Raw genomic sequence first — 12,568 nt, 5'->3', positions numbered from 1 at the left:
AATCCAATCTTGAACTAACTTCTGGGGTTAGAAAGAGGACTTAGAGGGCTACCACAGGACGAAATTTCAGACCTTTGGGATCCAAAATTACAGAGATACATTAGATCTAATATCGAGCACATACAAAGTGAAAAAATGTGTGTAGTTTTTTTAAAATTTTGCATAAATTTGGTTTGAAAAATTATGTTGAAAGAATTCAAAGGGAATATTTATCATTAATTGATGCCCCGAGGAAATAAAATTGAAACAATTAGTAAGCAACCTGAAAGCTCTAGCATGATCATGAAGAAGAGGAAGAAATGAAACATGATATATCTAAATTAAGAGACCAAGTGCAACAAATTTCACTCTCAAAAAAAGTAACAGAAGCTAATATGGATGGTTTAAATAAAGGCGTAGATGGTATGAAAGACAACATTGAAGATTGGAAGAAAGACATGGAAGGTTGGAAGGAAGGTTTGACAAAGTTGCTACAAGAAATGCTTCCTAATGAGAACAAAAGAAATGTTAATCATGATTCGTATAATGACAACATTGAAGATTTGAAGAAAGATGTGGAAGGTTTGAAAAAGTTGCTACAAGAAAGGTTTCTTAATGGCGAAAAGGTAATAGAGAAAACTCATGATGAGAACAAAATAAATGTTAATTATGATTTCATAGACTCTAACGGTGGATCGAAGACCCACCATGTTCCAAAGATCGATATGAGGAATTTTTGTGGCAAGAATCCCATAACATGGATTCTACAGATAATAAGAACCTGCAAACTTTGACCATTGTTAACATAAATTTAATCCATAAACTAAAAACTCCGTACCGTATTAAATTTACCCTATTAAAACGCGAATCATACTGACGAATTTGCGAATTTTTTGGGCCGATACGGCCGAACTTGGTAACTATGATTTTCAGTGGGAAATGTACGAAGGATCGAACCTATTATCCCTCGCAAGCTTCCGCCAGTCAATTATGGATCCTCACCCTCTCCTTTATGACCGCCTGCAGAGGATATTTCATAACCATAGTTAGTTCCATCGTCTCTGACAGATCAACTGTCTCCCCCGGCTTGCATTCCCACGCGAATTCCTGAACAAGTCGGGCAACGATGAGATTTAAATGCAGCATAGCCATCCCCATGCCCGGACATATCCTCCGCCCTGCGCCGAAAGGCATCATCTTTATCTCCTTTGACCCCATCAAATCCACTTCCACACCCTCATCTGCAAACCTCTCCGGCCTGAACTGCCAAGGGTTTTGCCACATTCCGGGATCCATCCCCATACCCGCAACGTAGCAACGTAGAAACTGACGGTCGCATCTGTAGGGACCTCGTAGCCGGCAAGCTCGCAGGGACGGGTGACAGCGTGGGGGAAGACGAAGGGACCGGGAGGGTGGCGTCTCAGGCTTTCCATCACGACGGCCTGCAGATAAGGCATCCGCTGCAGGTCGTCTTCTTCTAATAACATAAAATTTTAAAAAAATAAAAATCTCTATCTAATAACATTTCTTTCACACTAAAACTAAACAGCACCTATCCACACAATAATAATAATAATAATAATAATAATAATATAATTATATATATATATATATATAATTTTCTTTTTAATATTAAATATTTTTAATCACCACCTCATCTCATGGAAAAACATGTTACTGCTCTGATATTTTTTGATTTCTCAACAGTATAGGAAAAAACGTTACCTTCTCTGATAATTTTTTAATTAGAAAGACGTACTTTATGTTACCTGCTCTGATAATTACATTGAGTGGCCCATTAGTCAAGAAATGTTACCTACTCTGAGAAATTTTTAATTAAAAATCATGCATTGAATCAGTGCATATTATTTTATTTATCAACAGTATAGGAAAAAACGTTACCTTCTCTGATAATTTTTTAATTAGAAAGACGTACTTTATGTTACCTGCTCTGATAATTATATTGAGTGGCCCATTAACCTACTCTGAGAAATTTTTAATAAAAGATCATGCATTGAATCAGTCCATGAGTTTCATGAATTATTGAAGAATAAAAATAAAATTGATTTTCTACTATGCAAAGCGAGCCGCTGTTTTAAATTACATATAATCAAATTATGGTAAATGATTATTTTTCAATAAAAAATTATGGATTGAATAAGTCGAAGAATATACAATATATTATATAATGTTTAATAAAACAACAATTTATATATATGGTTAATGCCTCTTCACATTCACATTCACTTATATATTATTGTTAATTTTTGTCAAAGACTGAAATAATTGATTTGTCTATTCATCATCATTACTTTAGTTTTAATCAATATATTATACAATGTTTAATAAAAAATAATAATATTATTTTTTAAACATTTCATATAACAGGAATCTAGTTCACTTTCTATTTTTCCTTGAGAGCATTCTTGAGGTACTTCTATTGGCTTAAAAAGTACTTGAATCTTTCAAAATTCATTGGCTATAGTGATTCAAGCAAATCATTTTGCTTATCATTGTCTTTATTATAGACCCTTCGGTTTTGATTTTTAAAAGGCAACAACTACCATCAATTTATCATTATCAATACAGAATCATATTTCTTTAATTTATTAAAACTTGAGGACCTTTTGGTGTTTAAGCTTTTCAAAAGCTTAAGAAACCTTAGAAATAAGTCCATGGAGGAAAAGAAAATGAGAAGCATGATATCGAAGAGCACACAGATGGCAATGATGCCATGGTATCTTTTGAAGCTTCTATGGTGTTTTCAAGTTCAAACCACACCATGGTTATTATTTGTTAAGCTTTAGTAATGTTTATTATTTCAAACTTTTTGCACTCACTTTTCATGTTCCTAAAGCTATTTTTTTTCCATCAGTTAATTTATTATTATTATTTGCATCAAACTTTAACGTTATTTTTTTTATTAGTCTTTATCAAAGATTTGCAATTAATTAATTCTTTGTGAGATTTAAGCGCTTCAAATTACTATATCATCATGCCCGAGGTAGTTACATGGAAACAAAGTTATATATTGGGAATTTTTAAAGCAATTATATATTGGAAGAGCCCTTCTCGAAGAGAAAATAACCAAGTCTTTGAGGAAAGCATGCGGATCATTGAACTTTTTAGACAAGTAAATAGATATATTTTTTTTAGACAAGTAAATGGATATATCTTTTAAAATTAAAATATCCTTTAGCTTTTAGATTTGAGTATGTATTTATTATTGAAAAGAGTGTTGAATAAATATTATATGTTTTTTTTTAATTTTATGTAGAATTAGCATAATTATATTAGTAAATATGGTTGATATACACCGATCAATGTCATTTTCATATGTTTTTTAATTCTATGTAGAATTAGCGTAATTATATTAGTAAATATGGTTGATATACACTGTTCAACGTCATTTTCATATGTCAATCGGCGTATAAAAAGGTGAAAATACCATCGTTTAGTGTATATCAACAACATTTACTAATGTGGTTGTGTTCATTGATGGTCGATGTATGTGAGGTTCATTTGTTGACCATAGTTGGAGAGGGTTGATGAGTTTGATCATGGTTGATAAGGTTGACTGAAGTTGAAAATGGTTGACTAAGGATTAACCATGGTCAATCATTATTGTAACAATGTATTAATGTTACAATATTGATCTGACAATGTTGCATTAATGCTAAATTTATATTGACCATGGTTTACCATTATCAACCATGGTTGACAATGGTTGATGTTACATTAATGTTAATGTTACATTGGTTGAAAATGGTTTACCTTTATTGACAATGGTTGAACATTGTTACATGGTTACAATAATGTTACATTAATTTTGAGCATGGTTGATATTACATTAATGTTAATGCTAATGTTAATATTATATTAATGGTTGAAATGGGTTGATGTGGTTGACCATGGTTGACCTCAGGTCACCATGATTGCCAATAAATACCATGGTTGACCTTAGTTGAGCATGATTAACAATGATTGCCATGGTTAACCAAGGATTAAGGGGAAGGTTATGGTTGACCTTGGTTTACCATGGTTGACCTCAGTTCACCATGATTGCCAATAATTACCATGGTTGACCTTAGTTGAGCATGATTAACAATGATTACCATGGTTAACTAAGGATTAAGGGGAAGATTATGGTTGACCTTGGTTTACCATGGTTGACCTTAGTTCACCATGATTGCCAATAATTACCATGGTTGACCTTAGTTGAGCATGATTAACAATGATTACCATGGTTAACCAAGGATTAAGGGGAAGATTATGGTTGACCTTGGTTTGCCATGGTTGACCTCAATTCACCATGATTGTCAATAATTACCATGGTTGACCTTAGTTGAGCATGATTAACAATGATTACCATGGTTAACCAAGGATTAAGGGGAATATTATGGTTGACCTTGGTTTACAATGGTTGACTGAGGATAAAAAGTGTTGTTTGTGGATGAAAATGGTTGACTGAGTTTGAACATGGTCAACCATAAATACGAAAATGTATCATAAGCTATATTACTCTATCAATGTAATAGTAATGTTGCCAATTGTTAGATTAATATGAACTATGGTTGATGTTACATTAATGTTAATGCTAATGGTACATTAATGTTACAAAAATGGTTTCACTAATGGTGACAAGATTGACCATTGTTGAAGAGGGTTGAACAGGTACACCATTGTAGACTTTTTTGTAAATGGTTGACAATGGTTAACGATGGATGAACATGTTGACTTACCTTGACAATGGAGAATATGTTTGACCTACTTAAATATGCTTGCACAAGATAACTATAGCTCAAAAGCATTGACATTGGTTTTGATTGCCATATTGTGACATGGATGCTCAATGCATTCTAATGTCATTTTTTTGTTTACTCAAAATAGCACATCAATTTGTTCTCGTCATAGTGTGACATTAGTTTATATTTGACACATAGCAATGTCAACTTTTTTTTACCACATTATGATGTCAATGTTTTTATTGTCATATTACAATAAGGGTACTAGTTTTATGCATCATAATGGTATTTTTTTTGGTTGCTCAAAATGCAAAATTAATTTCTATTCATCACATTGCAACTATTGGAAACACTAAGAGGGTGGGTTAATCAATATTTCTTTTCAATTGTTATTTTTACCAGTTAGATCACTTATATTTAGAACAAAAAATAAAGAATAAGAATAAATTCTTTTATTAATTTCTTCTTTATATTAAATCAAGTACAATATATGTAGGGTTCCAACCCTAGATGAAGACATTATCTTTAATTCCCTAGGCTCCAACATGTAATGTGCCAAGCACCGACTTGGACTTTCCAAGGCACCAACCTTGTCAATTTCGAGGCACCTACATCAAGGGCTCCAACCCTATATCTCGTTCAGGCTCCGACCCGGTTTCTTGAGGACTTCGATCCTTTAGGGCTCCAACCCTATCTTCCAAGGCACCAACATTGTCCCTATGAGGCTCCAATCATCAGCTTCATTTTGTCAAGATAAGTTTAGTAATTATTCACGACTCCCAATGTCTACTTCAACGAGACCTGTATAACTTCAGTAATGCCTCCTCCAAATCACTTCATCAATGACAAACTTGTCTTCTTAGAAGGTATTTCCACTACTCTTCATGTCACCTAATAAAATCTCTTCAAGGTTGCATCATGAGGGCTTCATCTTCTAGAAATATTCAAAGTGTCTTTAATATGTTGCCTCAAGAACTCTTCAAGAATTCCAAATACTCCACTGCTCCAAGGTTGCTACACTAGTACAAGCCTCCAAATTCACTATACTTGGCTCCAAATTTCAAATATGCAAACACCTCAATGATGCTCAATGATCTGCCCACAAGAGACAACAAATTTCCAACGAATCCCAGGAGGAGTTTCAATGTTTTCCAAGTAGGCCTACTCCAAATGATGATGTGAATGTTGAAGTATGACAACTCAAGAAGACCGAATTCTAGACTAGACTATACTTCATAAGATATGGGCTTCTTAAGGGATTTTTTTAAGCCTTCATATGTCACCAGTCTGAGTTTCCAAAGAGACTGCCCACACTTGTTAATTGAACACAAATATGAGATTATTCAACACAGGTTTACCATAGGTGTATCCGATCTTCACAGGCAGACTGTCCACTTCTTGTTCATATGTTTGATGATTATCATATTCACCACATGATGTCTGTCTTAGTTCCTCCACAGATCAAAGTATATGAGTGACTATCCTCACACCTGTTCAAGCTCCAATATGAGATAGTTCACAAGCTAACAGTTCGAATTTTGCAATTCTAAGCCTTTAAAGAGGATTGTCCACCCACAGAAAACTGACCACACATAATCGAGATGTTTAGGTAAGGTCCAAGCTCCAATATTTTCATGTGACCGAGAACTAAGCCTCACAAGTGTCATTGTTCTAAGCCTTCTGCAACTATTTTGAACCCTCCACACAAGACTGTCCCAAAGCTAGCTAAATTGTAGTCCCTTCACAAAAGTATCCTTGCTATCACATAAATACTGATTTTCCCAAAAAAAAAAACCCTTCTCGGCCTCCTTGTAAAAACTTTCCCAAACGTTGTCTCTATTTTATCTCCTCGGTCTCATATTTTATCTCTGTATTTTTCGACCGAAAATCAATGAGTAAAAATGACAGTCCGAGCTTATATTTATATGAATTAAACTTTGAAATAAGGGACACGTCTATTTGAAGTGAGGTTGACTTGTATGATTAAGTGTAGGTCGGCTCATTGCTAAATATAATTTTCTTGACTTAAAAATTCAATATCTCACAAACTATTTGGATTTTCGGGGCAAGTAAGGGCTCATTGAAAAGGAAAAAATATACTCTAAAACATGGTATAGGAATCATTTTGGAAGGATGACTCTAGGGTGGTAAAAAATGTTTCTCTTTGGACTGTCCTTAATTTTTGTGCATAAATTGTTTGGGACAACAAGGGCTTCTTCTTTGTCACCAAGTGTTTTTAAGTGAGGTCTCCACTTGTTATGTCTTTAATCATCATGTCATCAAGTGATTTCCAATTTCTTCATTGTCCATGTCATCAAATGTAATGTCACCATATATGTCTTCATGATAGTGCAGTGATATGTCGCTAACCATATGCAACATTCATCAATTTGTTAGAGCAAGGGCTAGATCATCACAAGGATAGCTTCTTCATTAAGAGTGAATATGAGCATCAATAAGAAAAACTCCTTCATCAAGGGTAAGGACATCATCATGATTTCTAGGGATTCTTCATCAAGAGCAAGGATACAAGAGGTTATGGTGTCTTCATGGTTAATTCAAGGACATCTTGGACATTATGAACAATAGGCATCTAGGACAAGACTTCTTCTTAGTGGCTTGACATCATAATGACATCATTAATAGCTTGACATATTCATTAATGGAATCCTTATCAAACAAGAGGGACTTGTCATCATGAGTAATGACATCGTCATAATATGCATGAGGTTATGATATCACAAGAATATTTCCCATCCTAATAGTACCATATTGACATCAATGGCAACCTTGATTAACAATCTCCCCTTTTGTCATTGATGGCAATATTATTACCCCTTCAACATTATCTCCCCCTTTAACATCAATGGAAAACGGGGTGCCCAAGTACTCCCCTTGTCAAACTGCTTCTTTTCATTGTATTGTATTTATTAATAGTAATTCTTCATAGCTATGTTACTTCCCCTATCATGGTTCCATTTCATTTGGCAATATGGTGCAAGTTTCATTTCTTCATGGATGAACCAACTCCCCCCATCTTCATAAACTCCTCTACCTCAAGAAAGATTACTTTCTTAGTGATAAAAAACAAGAGATCCTCAAAAATGGTCCACCAGATGAGAAAGGGATCATATTCTTCAATGGAGTTACTCCTGAGAGATGATATATTAAAGGATGATTGTCCATGTATGACTCATCAAGGATTTCATAGGACCCAGTTACGGATAGCTTCTCCAAGAATTCTCAAGAATCACAAACTCCCCCTAGTTGTATGCATCGTCTCCTTTTTGGCAAAGTCTCACCATCAAACAATTGGAATACCAAGGATGAATTCAACATGTATTGTTGGCTGGAGTGTTCAAGAGACTTTTAGATCCAATTTTCTTCCTTCTCCATACTTGTGTAAGTTTGTTCTCTGGCTTGGTGGACGTAGTTTTATCTTGTTGAGGGACCCAATTCAAGTTACAGACATGTGCCATAAGTCCAATGTTATGGAAATTGAAACACTTCATCTTATTCATGAATAAGAAATCATGAATTCTTCTTGCAACTTTGCTTCTAGGAGATTAACGAGGACCATTATATTTGTCTTTGTGATATGCCCTACAATCTTTTTCCATATGCCCAAAGTTTGTACAAGAATAGCAATAGCCAAGAAATATACTTTGATACCTCGGAGATGAAGTTTTCATTGATGTACTTCTGAATTCCTTTTTCCTTGGGATTCTTTGATGATATTCATTACCTTTTGTATTCTTGACACCATCTGCAAGTCTCCTTGGAATAGGATTTCTTCGATTGTTGTCTTGACCCTTCTCCTTGCCTTTAATAGAATAAGGAGCATCAAAATTTCTTCCTGGCTTCCTCACATCCTTGTTGTTTGAAGCATTATCATTCTTGGTTGAGGATTCACCTGCATAGCCAAGAACTGATTTATCGAGGGGAAACCTTTGATGATTTAGGATGTCATCTAGGTTTTAATAACTTTTCAAGTTCTTATTTAGCAATTCAACTTCCTTTTTAATAAAGACATTTTATTCCTTCATTTTCTTGCATTCTTCATCCTTCTTTGATAGAGTGATCCCCATTTCTTCCTTCATCTTGATTTCTTCACATGATTGGAACTTAAGAGAAGTGATTTATGATCTTAACTTGGTGATGTCATCATCCTTTTCTTCTAGTTGGAATATCATGGTGTTTCTCTCCGTTTATGCTTCATCAACTTGTCCTTCTATGAATGAAAAAAATTCCATCACCTTCTCAGCTCCTTATGCTTGTTTCCTTGCTTCTTCTAGTTGAGATCTAAGGGAGGAGACCTCTTCCTTGTATTGGCCAATCTCTACTTCAAGTTTGTTCAATATTTTGAGTCTTTTTTCAAGGTGGCTTGACAAAGTTTCTTCCCTTTTATTTCGCTCTATTGAACAGTGACACGTGGAACTTTGCACAAGTTCGCTCTATTGAACTAGTCTATAATAAGGTCATCATGGGAGATTTGGCATAACTCTTACTTGGAGAATCCAATCTCGATCCGACTTGTGGGGTTAGAAAGAGGACTTAGAGGGCTACCACAGGATGAAATTTCAGACCTTTGGGATCTGAAATTACAGAGATACATCAGATCCAATATCGAGCTCGTATAAAGGGAAAAAGGGTGTGTAGATTTTTTTTAAATTTTGTATAACTTTTGTTTGAAAAATTAGTTTGAAGGAATTAAAATGGAATATTTATCATTAATTGATGCCCTAAAGAAATAAAATGGAAACAATTAGTAAGAAACCTGAAAGATCTAGCATGACTCACGAAGAAGAGGAAGAAATGCAACATGATATATCTAAATGATGAGACCAAGTGCAAAAAATTTCACTCTCACAAAAAGTAATAGAAGCTAAGATGGATGGTTTAAAGAAAGACATAAATGGTATGAAAGACAACAATGAAGATTGGAAGAAAGACATGGAAGGTTGGAAGGAAGGTTTGACAAAGTTGCTACAAGAAATGCTTCCTAATGGCAAAAAGGTAGTAGAGGAAACTCATAATGAGAACAAAAGAAATGTTAATCATGATTCGAAGAATGACAACATTGAATATTTGAAGAAAGATGTGGAAGGTTTGAAGGAAGGTTTGAAAAATTTGCTACCAGAAAGGCTTCTTAATGGCGAAAAGGTAATAGAGAAATCTCATGATGAGAACAAAATAAATGTTAATCATGATTTCATAGACTCTAACGGTGGATTGAAGACCCACCATGTTCCAAAGATCGATATAAGTTTGATGGCAAGGATCTAGTAACATGGATACTACAAATGGAGCAATATTTCGATCTCCATAATGTGAAAAACACACAAAAGGTACGTATTTCAACTTTATATTTGGAACCAAATTAGTTTGTATGGTATCAATGGATTTTCTCTTGTAAACAAATTGTCACTTGGGAAATTTTTACGGAAGAAATGATAGCACATTATAAGGTTACAAAAAGCAAAACTTTCTTTAGCCAATTGATAAATCTCAAACAAAAGGGTTCAATGGTAAAGCACATTGAGGACTTCCAAAAATTGAATATAAGGGTAAATGATATTCCATAGGAGCATAGGATTGATGTCTTCATAGGGACTTTAAAGGATAACATTCAACATGAGGTTTGCCTTTAGGAAACTGATTCATTGGAGAAGGCATTCAGGTTGGAAAGAAAAATGGAGAGCAAAATTATGGAAAAAAGGAAGCCTACCACTCACAACTATAAATATGGAAGTGTTGTTTCTCCTAGCCTTCCATAACCTACAAGTTTGACACCACAACAATTGGAAGAAAAAAGAAAAAAATGGCTTTGTTAGAGTTGTGATAGAAAATACACTAAAGGTCATAATTGTGCTGAGAATAAATTATTTTACATAGATTGTGAAGAGGAGGAAGAAAAAGAACAGGAAACGTCAAAATAAGAGGAAATACACCAGGAAAAAACCCTAGAGAAAGAAGAAATGAATCCGACCATCTCTTGTAATGCATTGGCCGGAATTACCACTCCTCAAACTATCAAGATAGAAGGACATATGAAGAAGAAAAAGGTAATAGTGTTGATTGATTCGGGTAGTACCCATAATTATATTCATTGTAAGATAGCCAAGGAATTGAATTGCTTCCTATTTCCAGCACCAGAGTGTCAAGTGATTGTTGCAAGTGGAGGAACCATAAATTTCCTTGGAAAGTGCCATAATATCAAGCTATCCATGGGAGAATATGTATTGAATAGTCCAATTATTTCCATTCCAATGGGCGGTGCTGATGTGGTGCTAGGAGTCTAATGGCTACAATCCTTGGGTACAATAGCTTTTAATTTTCAATAACGTTTCATGAATTTTTTTTTGGAAGGAACATAAGTTGAATTAAGGGGTATCGTAGGGAAACCAGGAAAGATAATAAGCTCTAACGGAATGACAAAGCTTATAAAGAAGGAACAATGAGGTGTAATTGCACAATTATGTTTGCTAGAGGTTCCCACATTCAAATCATCTATTTCTCTAGATATCCAAAAAGTCTTGGACAATCATTCCAATGTATTTGAGACTCCCAAAGGCCTCCCACCTATTCGTGATCATGATCATTCTATTCATTTGATTCCAGGAAGTGTTCCTCCAAACATCAGGCCTTACAGATATCCCAATGGCCAAAAGAGTGAAATTGAACATATCATCGCAAAAATGCTAGAGGCTGGTATAATTCATCCTAGTCAAAGTTCTTTATCTACTCCAGTAGTATTGGTGCACAAGAAGGATGGGTCATGGTGCATGTGTCCAGATTATAGGGAGCTCAACAAGTTCACTATTAAAGATAAATTTCCCATTCATGTCATTGATGAATTATTGAATGAATTGCATGGATCAATTTACTTCACCAAGTTGGATAGGATATGATCAAATCAGAATGAAGACTAAAGACATTCTGAAAAAAAAAAAAAAAAAAAAAAAAAAAAAAAAAAAAAAAACATTCAGAACTCATGAGGGTCATTATGAATTTTTTCTCATGCCTTTTGGCCTTAACAATGCACCTTCTACATTTCAAGTTTTGATGAATTCCATTCTCAAACTCTTCCTTAGAAAATTTTTGTTAGTGTTTTTTGATGATATACTAATCTACAACAAGTCTTGGAAGGATCATGTTCAACATGTTGATAGTGTTCTCAAACTATTGGAGGAGAAACATTTATATGAAAAAAGCTCCAAATGTTTCTTTGGAGTACAACAGGTGGAATATCTGGGTCATATTATATCTCATGAAGGTGTTATGATAGACCCTAGAAAAATTAAATCCATTAACGAATGGAAAATCCCCACATCCATAAAGCATCTACGAGGATTTCTCGGGCTGACAGGGTATTATCGCAAGTTTTTTAAGAATTATGGGAGAATAGCAGCACCTCTAACAACATTATTGAAGAAAGATGCATTTTCATGGACTCCAGAAGCAACAAAAGCCTTTCAACATCTCAAAGAGGCAATGTGCCAAGCACCAGTCTTAGCTACGCCGAACTTCACAAAAACCTTTATTGTGGAATGTGATGCCTCAGGAAATGGAATTGGTGTTGTTTTAATGCAACAATAAAGACCCATTGCTTTCGAAATCTGTCCAATTAAAACAAAGTATTTACACAAAGCTATTTATGAGAAGGAAATGTTGGAAATACTACATGTACTTAAGAAATGGCGACCCTACCTAATGGGAAGACACTCAAGGTAAAAATGGATCATGATAGTCTTAAATACTTTTTAAAACAAAGATTATCTTCAGAAGAGCAGCAAAAATGGGTCACAAAGATGTTGTGTTATGACTTGGAAATCATCTACAAA

The 12,568-nt window shown here is 34.5% G+C and overlaps 1 pseudogene; it reads right to left on the bottom strand.

Moving 5' to 3' along the window:
* Positions 1–777: 777 nt before the first annotated feature.
* Positions 778–12,568, bottom strand: part of LOC149225469 (cytochrome P450 77A3-like) — a 113,424-nt pseudogene continuing 101,633 nt past the window's right edge.

Source organism: Pinus tabuliformis, chromosome J (assembly GCF_031772625.1).
Source record: "Pinus tabuliformis cultivar Carrire ecotype Pingquan chromosome J, CPIR1, whole genome shotgun sequence".
NCBI classification, from domain to species: domain Eukaryota; kingdom Viridiplantae; phylum Streptophyta; class Pinopsida; order Pinales; family Pinaceae; genus Pinus; species Pinus tabuliformis.
This window is presented reverse-complemented; position numbering and strand designations above follow the sequence as displayed.